A 13,536-nucleotide genomic window follows, 5' to 3' on the forward strand; every position below is an offset into this window, starting at 1 on the left:
TGTAAAAACGTTTTTTGATTAGAATGACCCAAAAAATACAAAAAATGTAAAAATGTTTTGTTTTGCAAAAAATCGCTGTTATGTGATTCCTCAAGTTCTTTGTTTATAACAATCTTATCGACATCCGGATCGACTGTTACCCAAAAAATTCGTGTTCTAAGGGTCAAAATACATAAAAAAAACTTGGGTAAGTCCATCTGAATTAAGGAGGCCGTTGTACCCCCACTGGCGACAGGACTAATAATTTAAAACATTTATCAAACAAAAAAAAGTGTTTTTGTCTTTCGTTTGGCCCCTAAAGACGATTAAAAATTAAAATTATGCCAGCCAGCCCAAAACGCGCCCTTATTGGTCTTGATGTCATGTTAATTTTAGTACCTATTGGATGTCCTCGCCATTAATTCAATTGGTTTGGAATTCATTTTGACATGATACCCAGTTTTATAAATTTTGATTATATGGTCTTGTTCATGAGCATTTCTCAGTGCGTAACAAATGATATAAAAAAAGGTAAGTCCGTGATAATACACATTTATAACATTTATTCTAACATGACATTTTAGTTAAATCTGACAGTTGTCACATTTTATTTGCAATTTGGCATAAAAACAAATCAATTGTGTTTATTTCATTTATAAAATAAAATTTTCTTTGATTTGTATAGTCTTATAAATTGTACAGATTATATTCGTAGATATATTATATAATTCGTAAATAACTTTTTTTCGATTATAGCGCAATCTATCGACAACTAGAATAAATGTTATAAATGTCTGTTATCACCGACGTGCCTTTTTTCTGTCACATACAATTTTATGGGTTAGAAAGAAATCGAAAAATTGTGACGCACTGAAAGATGCTGATGAGAAAAAGAATAGATTTTCCCACCTCAACAAACTGGTATATGTATATAAGCCATTCCAACAAGCTGTCAATTTTAAATGTATCTGACAGCGTGGAGGCAAACATAAGTAAATGTTATTCTATCAGTTCTCAATATGTTTTAGATCAATTTAGTTGCGTTTATTTGTAATTTTGTTTTATACAAGGATTAACTTAACCTTTTTACTGGAAAAATCGATAATATGCTTCATTTCTGTTGTAGTTTGAAGCGTAGAATGCGAAATGATCGTGATCAAGTTCAGTTTTATCAGTAACCATCAGTGCTACATTTTAAGCATAAAACTAACTGAACTAAAGAAGTTATGATCTGAGAGACAAAAACAATGGTTAAATATAATAATAAAGCTATAAAATATCCTACAAAAATGTAATTCTACAACTTCCTTCAAGTAATTCTACAACTAAATCTACACAAAATCAAGAACAAAATGTTCGGAAAATACATTTAAAAAACTAATAAAGGTAAAAAACTTAAGAAACACAATGTGGCACAGGCTTACTCACTCATATTTTTGTTCTCACGACCTGAACCTTCTAGAACTAAAACTACACAAAATCAATAACAAAATGTTCACAAAATACAACTGAAAAACTATCAAATAAAATTTAAGAAACACAATGTAAAAAATATAAACAAACAAAATATGTGAGGTTTTCTCCAAAAAAAATTTCAAACACGTGGGAAGAGTCCTGTGTTGTCCTGGGTAACAAGGCATATCTTTAACATCAGATGATCTTTATATAAATATATAAAACAACTAAATCGTTTACATTTAAGGGGTTTTTACCCAATACATTTTGGTGGCTCAGGCATGCAATTTTTTAAGTGTGGCCTCTTGTTTTTTTAAAACCTCTGTCAATTTTTTAACTTTTATCTCAAATAATTAGGTTATACTTAATTTTAGGGCTTTTAGAACACTGATGATGGATTTCTTAATCTGAAAACGTTTTGTATTGTGACCCTTATTTGAGGTATTTTAAAATATACCTTTTCAAAAACCTGGTATTTTTGTGATTTATGGTATAGAGGAAGTTTATTTTCCTCGTGGATTAAACAAAATATGTTCGTTCGCGGATTCTCTTGCGGACTGTTAGTCATGACATGCTCCCCTTGTCGTTGACTAGTCCCTGACTGTCTCTGTGAATACACTTATTAATTGCATTCCAGCAGTGACATGAATGTCAAAGACTTGAATTGCCCTATTATTACAATGACATACGATAAATGTCATTAAAATATAAAATAACCATAAACATAAACATAAATAGAGTATAATTATGTGACGTCACGGGATGTTTAAACTATTTTAAACACGCAGAAGATTTTAAATTTGTATCTCTAAGTTACTATGAGTTTTTGAAGCGTGAAATTTTAGAAATCTCATTTTTAAACAAAACTGAACATTATTATGTAATAAAAAAATGTGCAAGTTCCCTATTAATTGCCAACATTTTAATAATTACCTAAGCCAGGAAAAGATGTGGAAACTAACAAATGATATTTTTAAATACTTTTCAACCGAATAGTAATTAAATTACAATTAAAATTAAAATTTAATTTATGTAAATTATGACTATTTTAATAATTCGTTGAGTTCTAATATTACCGAATATATATGGTGGCGGATCCAAGGGGTGGTGTCACGGGGGTCATGACCCCCAACAAACGAAAATAAATATCAATTCAATAATCCTAAAAAAAACCGAGAGCCGTCAAACCAAAAAAATTAGGCCCATCCAAAAAAATAATTTAAAACCCACTTATACTACTGGTGGTAAGACTAAGGCCCGTATTTATAGTCGAGTCTCAAGACCTAGTCGGGTCTCGAGACCGACCTTGAATAAAATTTTTCTGGATCCGCCACTGAATAATAATAAACAGATGAGAGAAATCATTAAAAACAACTTATGTCGGCTAACTTCCAATAAGGTAAAAATTTATATTTTTGACCAATTCGAAAGGAATATCTTATGCTCAGGGCCACCTATAGGGCTAAACAAATGGCTATAGGCTATTTTTGTAAGGTACGATAATATACTAAAATTACTAAAACTGGAAATAATTTTTTACAACTCTGATAAAGGGTTAAATAATAACTTGTTACAAACTTCAACTTACTATTAAATTTAAAAAAGTTGTGTAATTTAATGCAGAAATTATGAAATAGTATAGATAAAATCGCATCACATGTATCTACATATCACTGTTAAGGAAGAGGCTTAACCAAACCAAACAAAGTCAAAAAACTTTACCGGAGACAATGCTACGGAAAAAATACCAAAAAATGAACAGTTAAATCTTTAAATACAAGACAAATGTTTGTCTTTGTATTAAAAAACACATATTTTAAACATATTTCATAATGTTCAAATTATTAACTACATAACGAGTAAAACATAATAATATACAGTATTTGTATAGTATGCAAATTAACAACCGAACAATTCGAACGTACAGGTGGTATCAAAAATACACTATTCCAAGAAATTAATCATCACCTGAAAAATGGGTCATTTTTTATATCTAGAATTTCCTAAACCTGCTGCCCGATTTAAGTGACTTTTTTTAATATGTTATAGTCTTATCCTTTAACAATATCGTTGTAATAAAACTGTTGCTAGACAAGTAAATTGGCACTGTATACCGGGTGTACCAATCAAAATTTGTTTTTTTTTTCTCAAAGTTCACCACATCCTGTGGAACATTCTAGCATTTGTAAAATACTAAAATTAAAACCCAACTATAGCCTCAGGTTTTCTTAATATGTACTCTGTTTTTTAATTCATTCGCTCATGTTGGATAATAAAAAAGTTAGGTACTTTAGGAACAGCCATGTTCTTCATCAATACAGGGAGTTTCTAAATAAGGGCGGCAAACGTTAAGGGGTAATTCTGTATGAAATAATGACTGTTTGCTTTATAAACATATTATGTCCGCAAATGCTTTGTTTCTGAGATACGGTATGTTGAAATTTGTATTACAAACTAACGATTTATTTAATGCTCTAAAACAGGTTGAGATATGCAATTGAAATTTGGTAGGTTTTAAGAGGTAGTTATTGCGCATTGTTTGACATACAATTCAGAATTTTATATTCTCCATTGGAGCGCATATCTGTCATGCATAACTCTATGATTTTCAGTTTGTTTGCGTAAATGTTACAAAGTTTTCAGATTGTACGTGTGTATCCTCATATGTTTAAAACAGTTATTAAATATATAATTCAGTGAAAAATGCTTTAAGTTCATTGAATTGAAGAATTTTACCTACTGAAATAAAATGGACTCAACCAGTAATTCGAAATTACCAAAAAAATCCAAGATTCCCTTGCAAGAGGTCCAACAGAACATCAATAAACTTGTAGTAATTCCTTCAGCTACTTCGAGAACTGCTGGGCGTTCTAAAAGTACATCATCAAGATGCTGAACATCAAGCACATCTACAACAAGCGCAGCTCCTAACAGAAGAACTAGGTGATACCAGGCTTACTCACTCATATTTTTGTTCTCACGAACTGAACCAATTTTGTGAATCTTGTAACAAACAACAAACTGTCAAACATATTCTCATTGAATGCAAAAAATTTACACAAGAACGTGTTGATTTTAATATCGTGCCAAATATAGGTGAAACAACGAACCACTAAGAAGCCCAAAACCTTTGCAGGAATTTTATGCAGTAAGACGAATCGTCATGCAACTTTTTGCATTCGATTCAGGAGAATGTCAGGAAAGTTTGTGAACCAAATTTATCTCCGGCAGATGAAAATTTCCATAAGAAAAATGCATTCATAATGCATCTCGAAGAGATGGAAAATGAAAAAGTTTAGAACTCGGAAAATACTGACGGAAATGAGTTCAATTTTTATACTTGGGGGTTTGGGAGGTCGTTGAGCACAAATTTCATGACGGCGATGATCTCCGTGGTACCTGGTGGCCATGGTGGAACTCGTCGGCCTGGAGTTTTATGTTATAATCAAAATCAGTAAATAACCATTACTCGGGGGTTTTGCGAGTCGCTGATCACCAATTTTATGTCGACGATGGTCTTCAAGTTACCTGGTACACAGGGTGGAACTCTTCGCCTGGAGTTTTATGTTATGATTATTCAAAATCAGTTAATAACCATTACTCGGGGGGGGGGTTTGGGGGTCGCTGAGCACGAATTTTATGTCAGCGATGATCTTCAAGTTACCTGGTGCCCAAGGTATTCAAAAACAGTCAATAACCATTATTCGGGGGTTTTGCACGGTCGCATGACGACGACGGTCTCCGAGGTACACGGTTTACTAATAAAAATTCATATTCAGGGACCCTCAAAACTCCCGGGTAATGAATATTGACTGATTTTAAATAATTATAATAGAAAACACCAGGCGACGAGTTCTACACTGGGCACCAGGTACCTCGGCGACCATCGCGTCATGAAGTTCGTGCTCAGCGACCCCCAAAACCCCGGAGTAATAATGACGAGTTCCACCCTGGGCAGCAGGTATCTTGGAGTCCATCGCCGGGATGAAATTTGTGTTCAACGACCTCGGGAGTGTATAAAAATTGAACTCATTTTCTTCAGTATTTTCTTAGTTTTAAATTTTCCGTTTCTTCAAGATGAACTTTGAATACATTTTTATTATGGAAATTTACATCTGCCGGAGATCAATTTAGTTCACAATATTTCCTAGCCCAGGCACGTAGCCAAAGGTCCATGGAGTCCGGACCCCTTCCAAAACTGCCCCAGCTTTGGTACCAAGGCAGCGGCTTTATCCCCAAGTCAATATTATTATTTTTGAGAAGCGAACGAAATTATCTTTATTGTGTACTAGGTTTATTTCTGTTGTTATTCAGTGTACAGATCAACCTCTATCCAATTTAAAAATCAGATTTACTAAAAATGAAATATTCTATCAGCATTTCAAATTCTTTTAGCTGGATTTGCCTCTACAGAAAAATCAAAATTGCTAGAAAATTTGTCTGCCTATTACTTTCACGACACTTCCCTATTATAGCGATAAAAGCTGAATATATGTTATGGTGTAACTGTAATACAATGTCATCTTTGGAATCAAATATCGAAGTTTCCACGTAATGGAACATTGTAATAAAGATTTTCCAAACATTTACAAATTGGCTCTTTGGCCCGTTCATTGGAATATTGAATGAAAGCCAGATACAGTCGAACCCGCTTATTAGAATAGCGTTCGTGCCAAGCAAAAATATTCCTATAACCGGGATATTCTAATAACCGATCAGTGGTGGCTAGCAGAAATAAATGTACCGAATATACGTTATAATAGTACAACACACTTTGTACATGTACATACTGTATGTACATGTACTTAGTATGTATGTACATGTACATACATACGTTATGTAGGTACATATATTATGTATATGGTTTATTTCCTTTTATGTCAATAATACAGTACTTAGTGTAACTATTACTTATTTTATTAAAACACCAAACTACATTATCTGTGCATGCATACCTACACAAATAAGTATGAAATGTATGCAATATGTAGATATACGTATATATATTTTCTTATTAACATACACACAACAGACTTACTTTTTTTCTGGAAAAATAATCGGTAATCTGATAGTCACTTGTTGCTCTAAAGTATAATAAATAAAAAATTGACATTGGTTTTATTTACCTTCCAGAAAATTTCAGCGGTTATTATATTACAAGCGGTTATTTATGACTTCCAACTGTTAAAAATAAACAGACAACGACGTGGGTGGTGGGTGAGCAATAAGAATATTTACACAATTGAAAAAGTAGGTACACCTACTTTACGATCGGTAAATGTTTGGCGGAAGGTTGAATTACTGGTACCCATAATAAAGTAAGAAATAAAATATATTATCAACAGGTCCTATAAACCAGAAAACATATAAATTTGGGGGAAATTGTACATAAAAAGTTTTTGGTAACTTAGAATTATTAGATAAAGCGGTATTCTTTTACTAAAACGTATTACTATAAACGGTTAAATTAATTAAGAAGTAAATGGAAATGTTCCGGAATCTCAAAATTATATTCCTTAAACCGGGATATTCCTATAAGCGGTACTCTAATAAGCGGGTTCGACTGTATATCAAATAACCAAATATTATTGAGTAGACAGCTGAATAGAAGACCAGATGATGTACTCTTTTCTATGGAATCCTATACCTATTTCAATATCATCAGGGACGCTAAAATGATATTAAAGATACAATGGTGAAATTAGGTATTAAAAACAACTTGCTAGGGTGATATTGTGGTCATATATTTACCTCTATATGTGGTCATTTTTAAAAAATAATATAAGTTTTACTCGATTAAAATATTTTATTGAATTTAAAAATATTATTTAATGAAATGAGATAATAACAACAAATTGCAATTTTTAAAATATTAAAATAGTTTTTTTCAAATTCTGCATATGGATTAAAATTTATTCGGAATATGTTTTCGGTAATTATTTAGTGTTGACTCACCGCTCCCACAAGTCTGACAACTGTATATATGGTATCTGCCTTACCTTCTTATCATTTTAAAATTAACAATTAACTGCGCTCGGCTTTAATTTTTGTATTTATCTCATTTAAAAATGTGAAATTTTCACATCAATTTCAAATTATGGCCGCCATTACAGTATGCGCAGATCGCTTACGTATGGATTGATGACAGTTTATTTCTGCAATGTTTATGTCTGCAATTGATATAATATGCAGTTTATGTTTGCAATTAATATAATATTAATTATTAATAAAATTAAAAAATTAATATATTATGTATTATACAGTACAATTTCTCAAAGGAGGAAGACCTAACCCTTCGGTCCAAACCTAACTTTCGGGTATTAGAGTGTAGAGTGTTTTGTTAATTATTAATAAAATTAAAAAAAAAATAAAGCACCTTCCGTCTTTGCACAAGAAATTATAAAAAATTTTAAATTAGGCAACATTTCAGAAATAAACTGTCATCAATCCATACGTAAGCGATCTGCGCATACTGTAATGGCGGCCATAATTTGAAATTGATGTGAAAATTTCACATTTTTAAATGAGATAAATACAAAAATTAAAGCCGAGCGCAGTTAATTGTTAATTTTAAAATGATAAGAAGGTAAGGCAGATACCATATATACAGTTGTCAGACTTGTGGGAGCGGTGAGTCAACACTAAATAATTACCATGTTTTCAATACCTTACCGTCTACCTGAATATTCTGAATATTTTTTCAATACTTAATTACAGTCTGGGCTCGGAGAATAGGCCATTTTTGGGAAAAGTTATTTACCAGCAATTTTATTGCTGGAATCGAATTATAAGATCCTATATATTAATAATATAGGTATGCAAAGTCCTCAGATAGTGTGCTACTTTTTTTATAAACAAAATGGCACCCGAAAATCTTGTTTTTTTCAATTATTGCTCTATAACTCCGAAGATTTTAATTTCACAACAAAAACTCCCAAATAAAAATTCACCGTGATCAAATTCTACGTAGAGACGTGTTTTTCACGGTCTGCTCCGATGAAAATTTTCCTCGGAAAATGGGGGCTTTCCCAACAAAATCTTTAATTTTCAAATAAAGTTTTAGATAAGTAATTATCTACCAATATTTAAATAATTTGGTGACTTAAAAGCCTCCTTGGTTTACATTATAGTTCCAGAAGCTGATGCAAATTAAACGAATATTTTAGCAACAATTCAATTGTTAATTAATAATTTACTGTCGCAATAATCAAAATAATTATGATACACTGATCAAACTTTGAAATCTTATAAATATGAGATTCCTTTTTAACATTTTGTCGACAAAATATAAATTTTTTATTTTTTTGCATAATCTTTAAATGTTTAAAAAAAATAGTTATAAACAAATTAACGTTTCTCAGAAAGTTTTTATTATATTGTAATTTTAAAAAATAGCTAAAATGCGCATTTCAAATATCTTGAAAATGAATGCTTTAAAACTTTTTTGCAACCATATACAAAAAAGTTATGAAACAGCAAAATAAACATACGATTACTACGGTGTTTATACATTTTTTTAATTCTTTCAAAGCGTAGAAGTGAGTATAATGTACAAGCTAATTATTTACAAAAAAATATCGATTATCAATGTAATGGTTATATTTTAATTAAAGATTATAAATATATTTTTTGTAATTTACACGCGCGAAAGTAGAATAATACAGCACTGTAGCTGAAATTTTCACTCGGAGCGACGACCGGTCGCGCGAGACGTACACTTTTATAAAATAATATATGCTGCGTGTCAGTCGCTTCGAGTGAACATTTTAGCTCCGACTCTGTATCAGGCCTACTTATGCGCTAAAAATTACAAAAAAAAAGTATTTTTAATCTTTGATTAAAATATAACCATTGCACTAATTTTTGACATTCTTTGTGACTAATTAGATTGTACTATAGACTCACTTTTAAGCTTTTAAACAATTAAAACAAATTATAAACAACGGAGCTTTCGTATATTTACTTTGCTGTTGCATAACTTTTTTGCAAATGGTTGGAAAAATTTTTTAAAGCATTCATTTTCAAGACCTATGAAATACGCATTTTAAGTATTTTATAAAATTAGAATATAATAAACAATTTCTGAGAAATTTTAATTTTTTTATAACATTTTTTTAAACATTTAAAGATCATGCAAAAAATGAAAAATTTATATTTTTTCGACAAAATATTAAATAGGCTTCACACCTTTATAATCTATCTAAATTTGATCAATGTCTCATGATTATTTTGGTTGTTATTGCGACTGTAAAGTTTTAATTAACAATTGAGTTGTTGCTAAAATATTCGTTTTATTTTCACCGGCTTCTGAATTTATAATCTATACCAAGAAAGCTTTTATTTCACCAAGCTATATAATTATTGATAAATAATTATTGGCCCAAAAAATTTATTTGAAAATTCGAGATTTTGTTGGGAAAACCCACATTTTCCGAGGAAAATTTTCGTCGGAGCAAATCGGAAAAAACATGCTTCTATGTAGAATTAAATTGGGGTGAATTTTTATTTGAGTGTTTTTGGTGTAAAGTTAAAATCTTCGGAGTTATAGAGCAATAATTGAAAAAAATACGATTTGTCGGCGCCATTTTGTTTATAAAAAAAGTAGCACACTATCTGCGGACTTTGCATACCTATATTAATAATACATATGATCTTATAATTCGATTCCAGCAATAAAATTGCTGGTAAATAACCTTTCTTTGTACTTTACTAATTAGACCAGCGTATTATAACTATTTTTTTTTCAAAATTTAAAGATTATGCAAAAAAAAAGAAAAAATTATATTTTGTCGATAAAATATTAAATAAGCATCTCATCTTTATAATCTTTATAAGTTTGATCAATGTATTATGATTATTTTGGTTATTATTGCGATCATAAATTGTTAATTAACAATTGAATTGTTGCTAAAATATTCGTTTAATTTTCACCGGCTTCTGGAATTACAATCTATATCAAGAAAGCTTTGATGTCACTAAGTTATTTAATTATTGATTAATAAGTACTTACCTAAAACTTTATTTGAAAATTAGAGCTTTTGTTAGGAAAACCCGCATTTTCCGAGGAAAATTTTCGTCGGAGCAAATCGTGAAAAACTTATCTCTACGCAGAATTTAATTGCGGTGAATTTTTGTTTGAGTGTTTTTGTTGTAAAGTTAAAATCTTCGGAGTTATAGAGAAATAATTGAAAAAAATACGATTTGTCGGCACCATTTTGTTTATAAAAAAAGTAGCACACTATCTGCGGACTTTGCATAACTATATTATTAATATATAGGATCTTATAATTCGATTCCAGCAATAAAATTGCTGGTAAATAACTTTTCCATGAATTTTGCTAATTAGCCCAGAGTATTAAGATAGGTAAGAAAAATCAAACAACCCAAGTTTCCAGAAGAATAATACAAGGATGGGCAGCATATGAAGCTCTTAGGAACGTTTTTAAGAGTGACATTCCCGCTAATATGAAGAAAAAAGTTTTCAACTAATGCGTGCTACCAGTGATGACCTATGGTGCAGAAACATTATCGCTCACAAAGAAAAACGCACAAAAACTAAGAGTAGCGCAGAGAAGAATGGAGCGATCAATGATAGGGGCCACTCTGCGAGACAGGATTAGAAACGAAGATCTACGAGCTAAGACCAAAGTCATAAACGTCATTGAAAGAAGCTGTAACCTAAAATGGAAATGGGCTGGACACGTTGCCAGAATAAAGAACGGAAGATGGACTCGCAAACTAGTTCAATGGAGACCAAGAGCCGATAAACATAGCAGAGGAAGACCACCAACACGATGGCAAGACGACGTACGAAAGACAACAAAAAACTGGGTACAGAAAGCACAAGATAGAACACTTTGGAGACAAACAGGGAGGCCTATGTCCAGCAGTGGATGGAGAGAGGCTGATGATGATGAACTACCGTCTACCATCATATCACTTATTGCCCTCTTACATCTAATCTAACAAAAAATTTGAGTTGTGTTTGGACCCCCCTCAAGCACATATTCTGGCTACGTGCCTGTCCTAGCCCTCTTCTGAATCGAGTGCAAAAAGTGCATAACGAATAATTTTACTGCACAAAATTCCTAGGTGTAATGCTTTGTTTCCTCGCCTAAAATATCAGTTCTGCTTGACAATAATAAGGAACCAAAACAATTTAATTGACTTTTTAAAAACAAATGGAGTATTCAATAAAATGGACGGGGTCGAGTTCGCTCCCAATGGTAAGAATTTTACCTGAACTAAAAAAGGTAGAGTCCGAATTGTCTCCCATAGACAAAATTTATTTTACCTAAACATGTCGAAAATATCACCCAGCGTTGTCACTTCTTTCAAATTTTCTCTTTTTGTTAGAAACAGGTACCTTCCTAGAAATATCTATGGGAAAGGAGGAAGACCTAACCCTTCGGTCCTAACTTAACTTTCGGGTATTAGAGTGTAGAGCGCAAACCGGCCGATTTCAGGTAAGAGCGCAAAACGGTCGAGCGCATACCGGCCGACACCGATAATTTGTGTTAAAATTGCCACATATGCCAATTTTGAACTAAAACAAACTCTAAAAGTATTTGTCTAAAAGCATAATTTTCCTATAAAAAGTCTATATCACTATGTAAATTTCCTAAGCAGTATAAATATTACACGATTTGGCAACAATGTCTAATGTTTCCGCGATTATATGAGAGCCTACCCGCATTCATGCGGTAGCCAATTCGTACCCTTCTAAAATATACCTGAACTCGACTTCACCCAATAAAATCTAATATGTCTTTGTAACCTAATATGTACCTATATTCTACCACAAAATTGTAACTTATGTATTGTTCCGTCGGCGTCGCTAATAACCATTAGGTGGATGTGAATTTTTCTTAAATAAAAAAAATGAGAATAATTTTTGTGGTGCAAATTTTTGCGGTTAAGTTTATGTGAATGAGTAAGAAATTATTTCTATCTGAATTGACAGGTCTGTAGTAAATAACGTCTTACTCGTATATGTGTATATATTTATATTCATTAAATACATGTTTTATTTCTGAGTTCCGGACATTTCTAAGCAAATAATATAAATATCGTAATCTTATGAGCCAATTACGACGAAGAGATAATTTTTACGTGAAATAACGTAAAGCAGTTTCTTATTTATATATTATATCAAGATATATATACTAATGTCTTAATTTTCTTTACTTAATAAATGTTTACCTTCGAATTCAAGATATCACGAGCAATTCCTATAAATACATTGATCTTACGAGATTTGATTCCCGATTAAATTTGAGAATAAAATCGTGCGATATCTGAAGATAAATAAGTATAGAGACGTGGGACATAGCGATAACATGTAATTTACTACATATTTGCATATTATAGTCCATGTTGTGAGGCGAATGTACGGACAAATAATCCCTGAACCAAGTGCGGATACAGAGGGGGAGCCAGACCTAGTGATGAGCGAGACTGGTCCTGGTCTTGCGGTCTTGGTCTTGGTCTTGCAGCAAGACCAAGACCAAGACCAAGACCGCCTTTTGGTTTGCAAGACCAAGACCAAGACCAGGTATTCAAGACCAAGACCAAGACCGAACCTTGCAAGACTACTTAAGACCAAGACCAACCTGCAAGACTCTTGCATTTTTTTTTTGAAATTAGTTTTTTATTATTTAACTTTATTTTTTTAGTTCAATAATATATACTGACATTGTAATAAACCTTAAACAATATCGAATTTTTAAAATACATAATATTTTGGTTATATTTTTAAGTCGTTTTGATTAAGTCAAACGGTTTGCATTCTCTCAACCTTCAAAGTGTCCAGAAGGCAAGTTTTCAAACGGCGACAGTTCAAGGACAATTGAAATTATTTGTAAGACAAAAAAATGTAATTATAGATAGGGTAATCCATTTAAAAAAATGCCATTAAAAACGGTATACAATACAAATCCAACATATCCATAATGGAAAGATTACAATCCAAAGTGTTACGCTCTATAACAGACGCTCCATGGTTCGTGTCAAACAAAGACATTTATTGTGAGCTAGAAGTACCTACGGTCGGTGAAGTGATAGTTCAGTGCAGTGTTCGGTACATAAAACGCCTAGAAAGCC

The sequence above is a fragment of the Diabrotica virgifera genome, chromosome 3 (assembly GCF_917563875.1).
Source record: "Diabrotica virgifera virgifera chromosome 3, PGI_DIABVI_V3a".
In the NCBI taxonomy this organism is placed as follows: Eukaryota; Metazoa; Arthropoda; class Insecta; order Coleoptera; family Chrysomelidae; genus Diabrotica; species Diabrotica virgifera.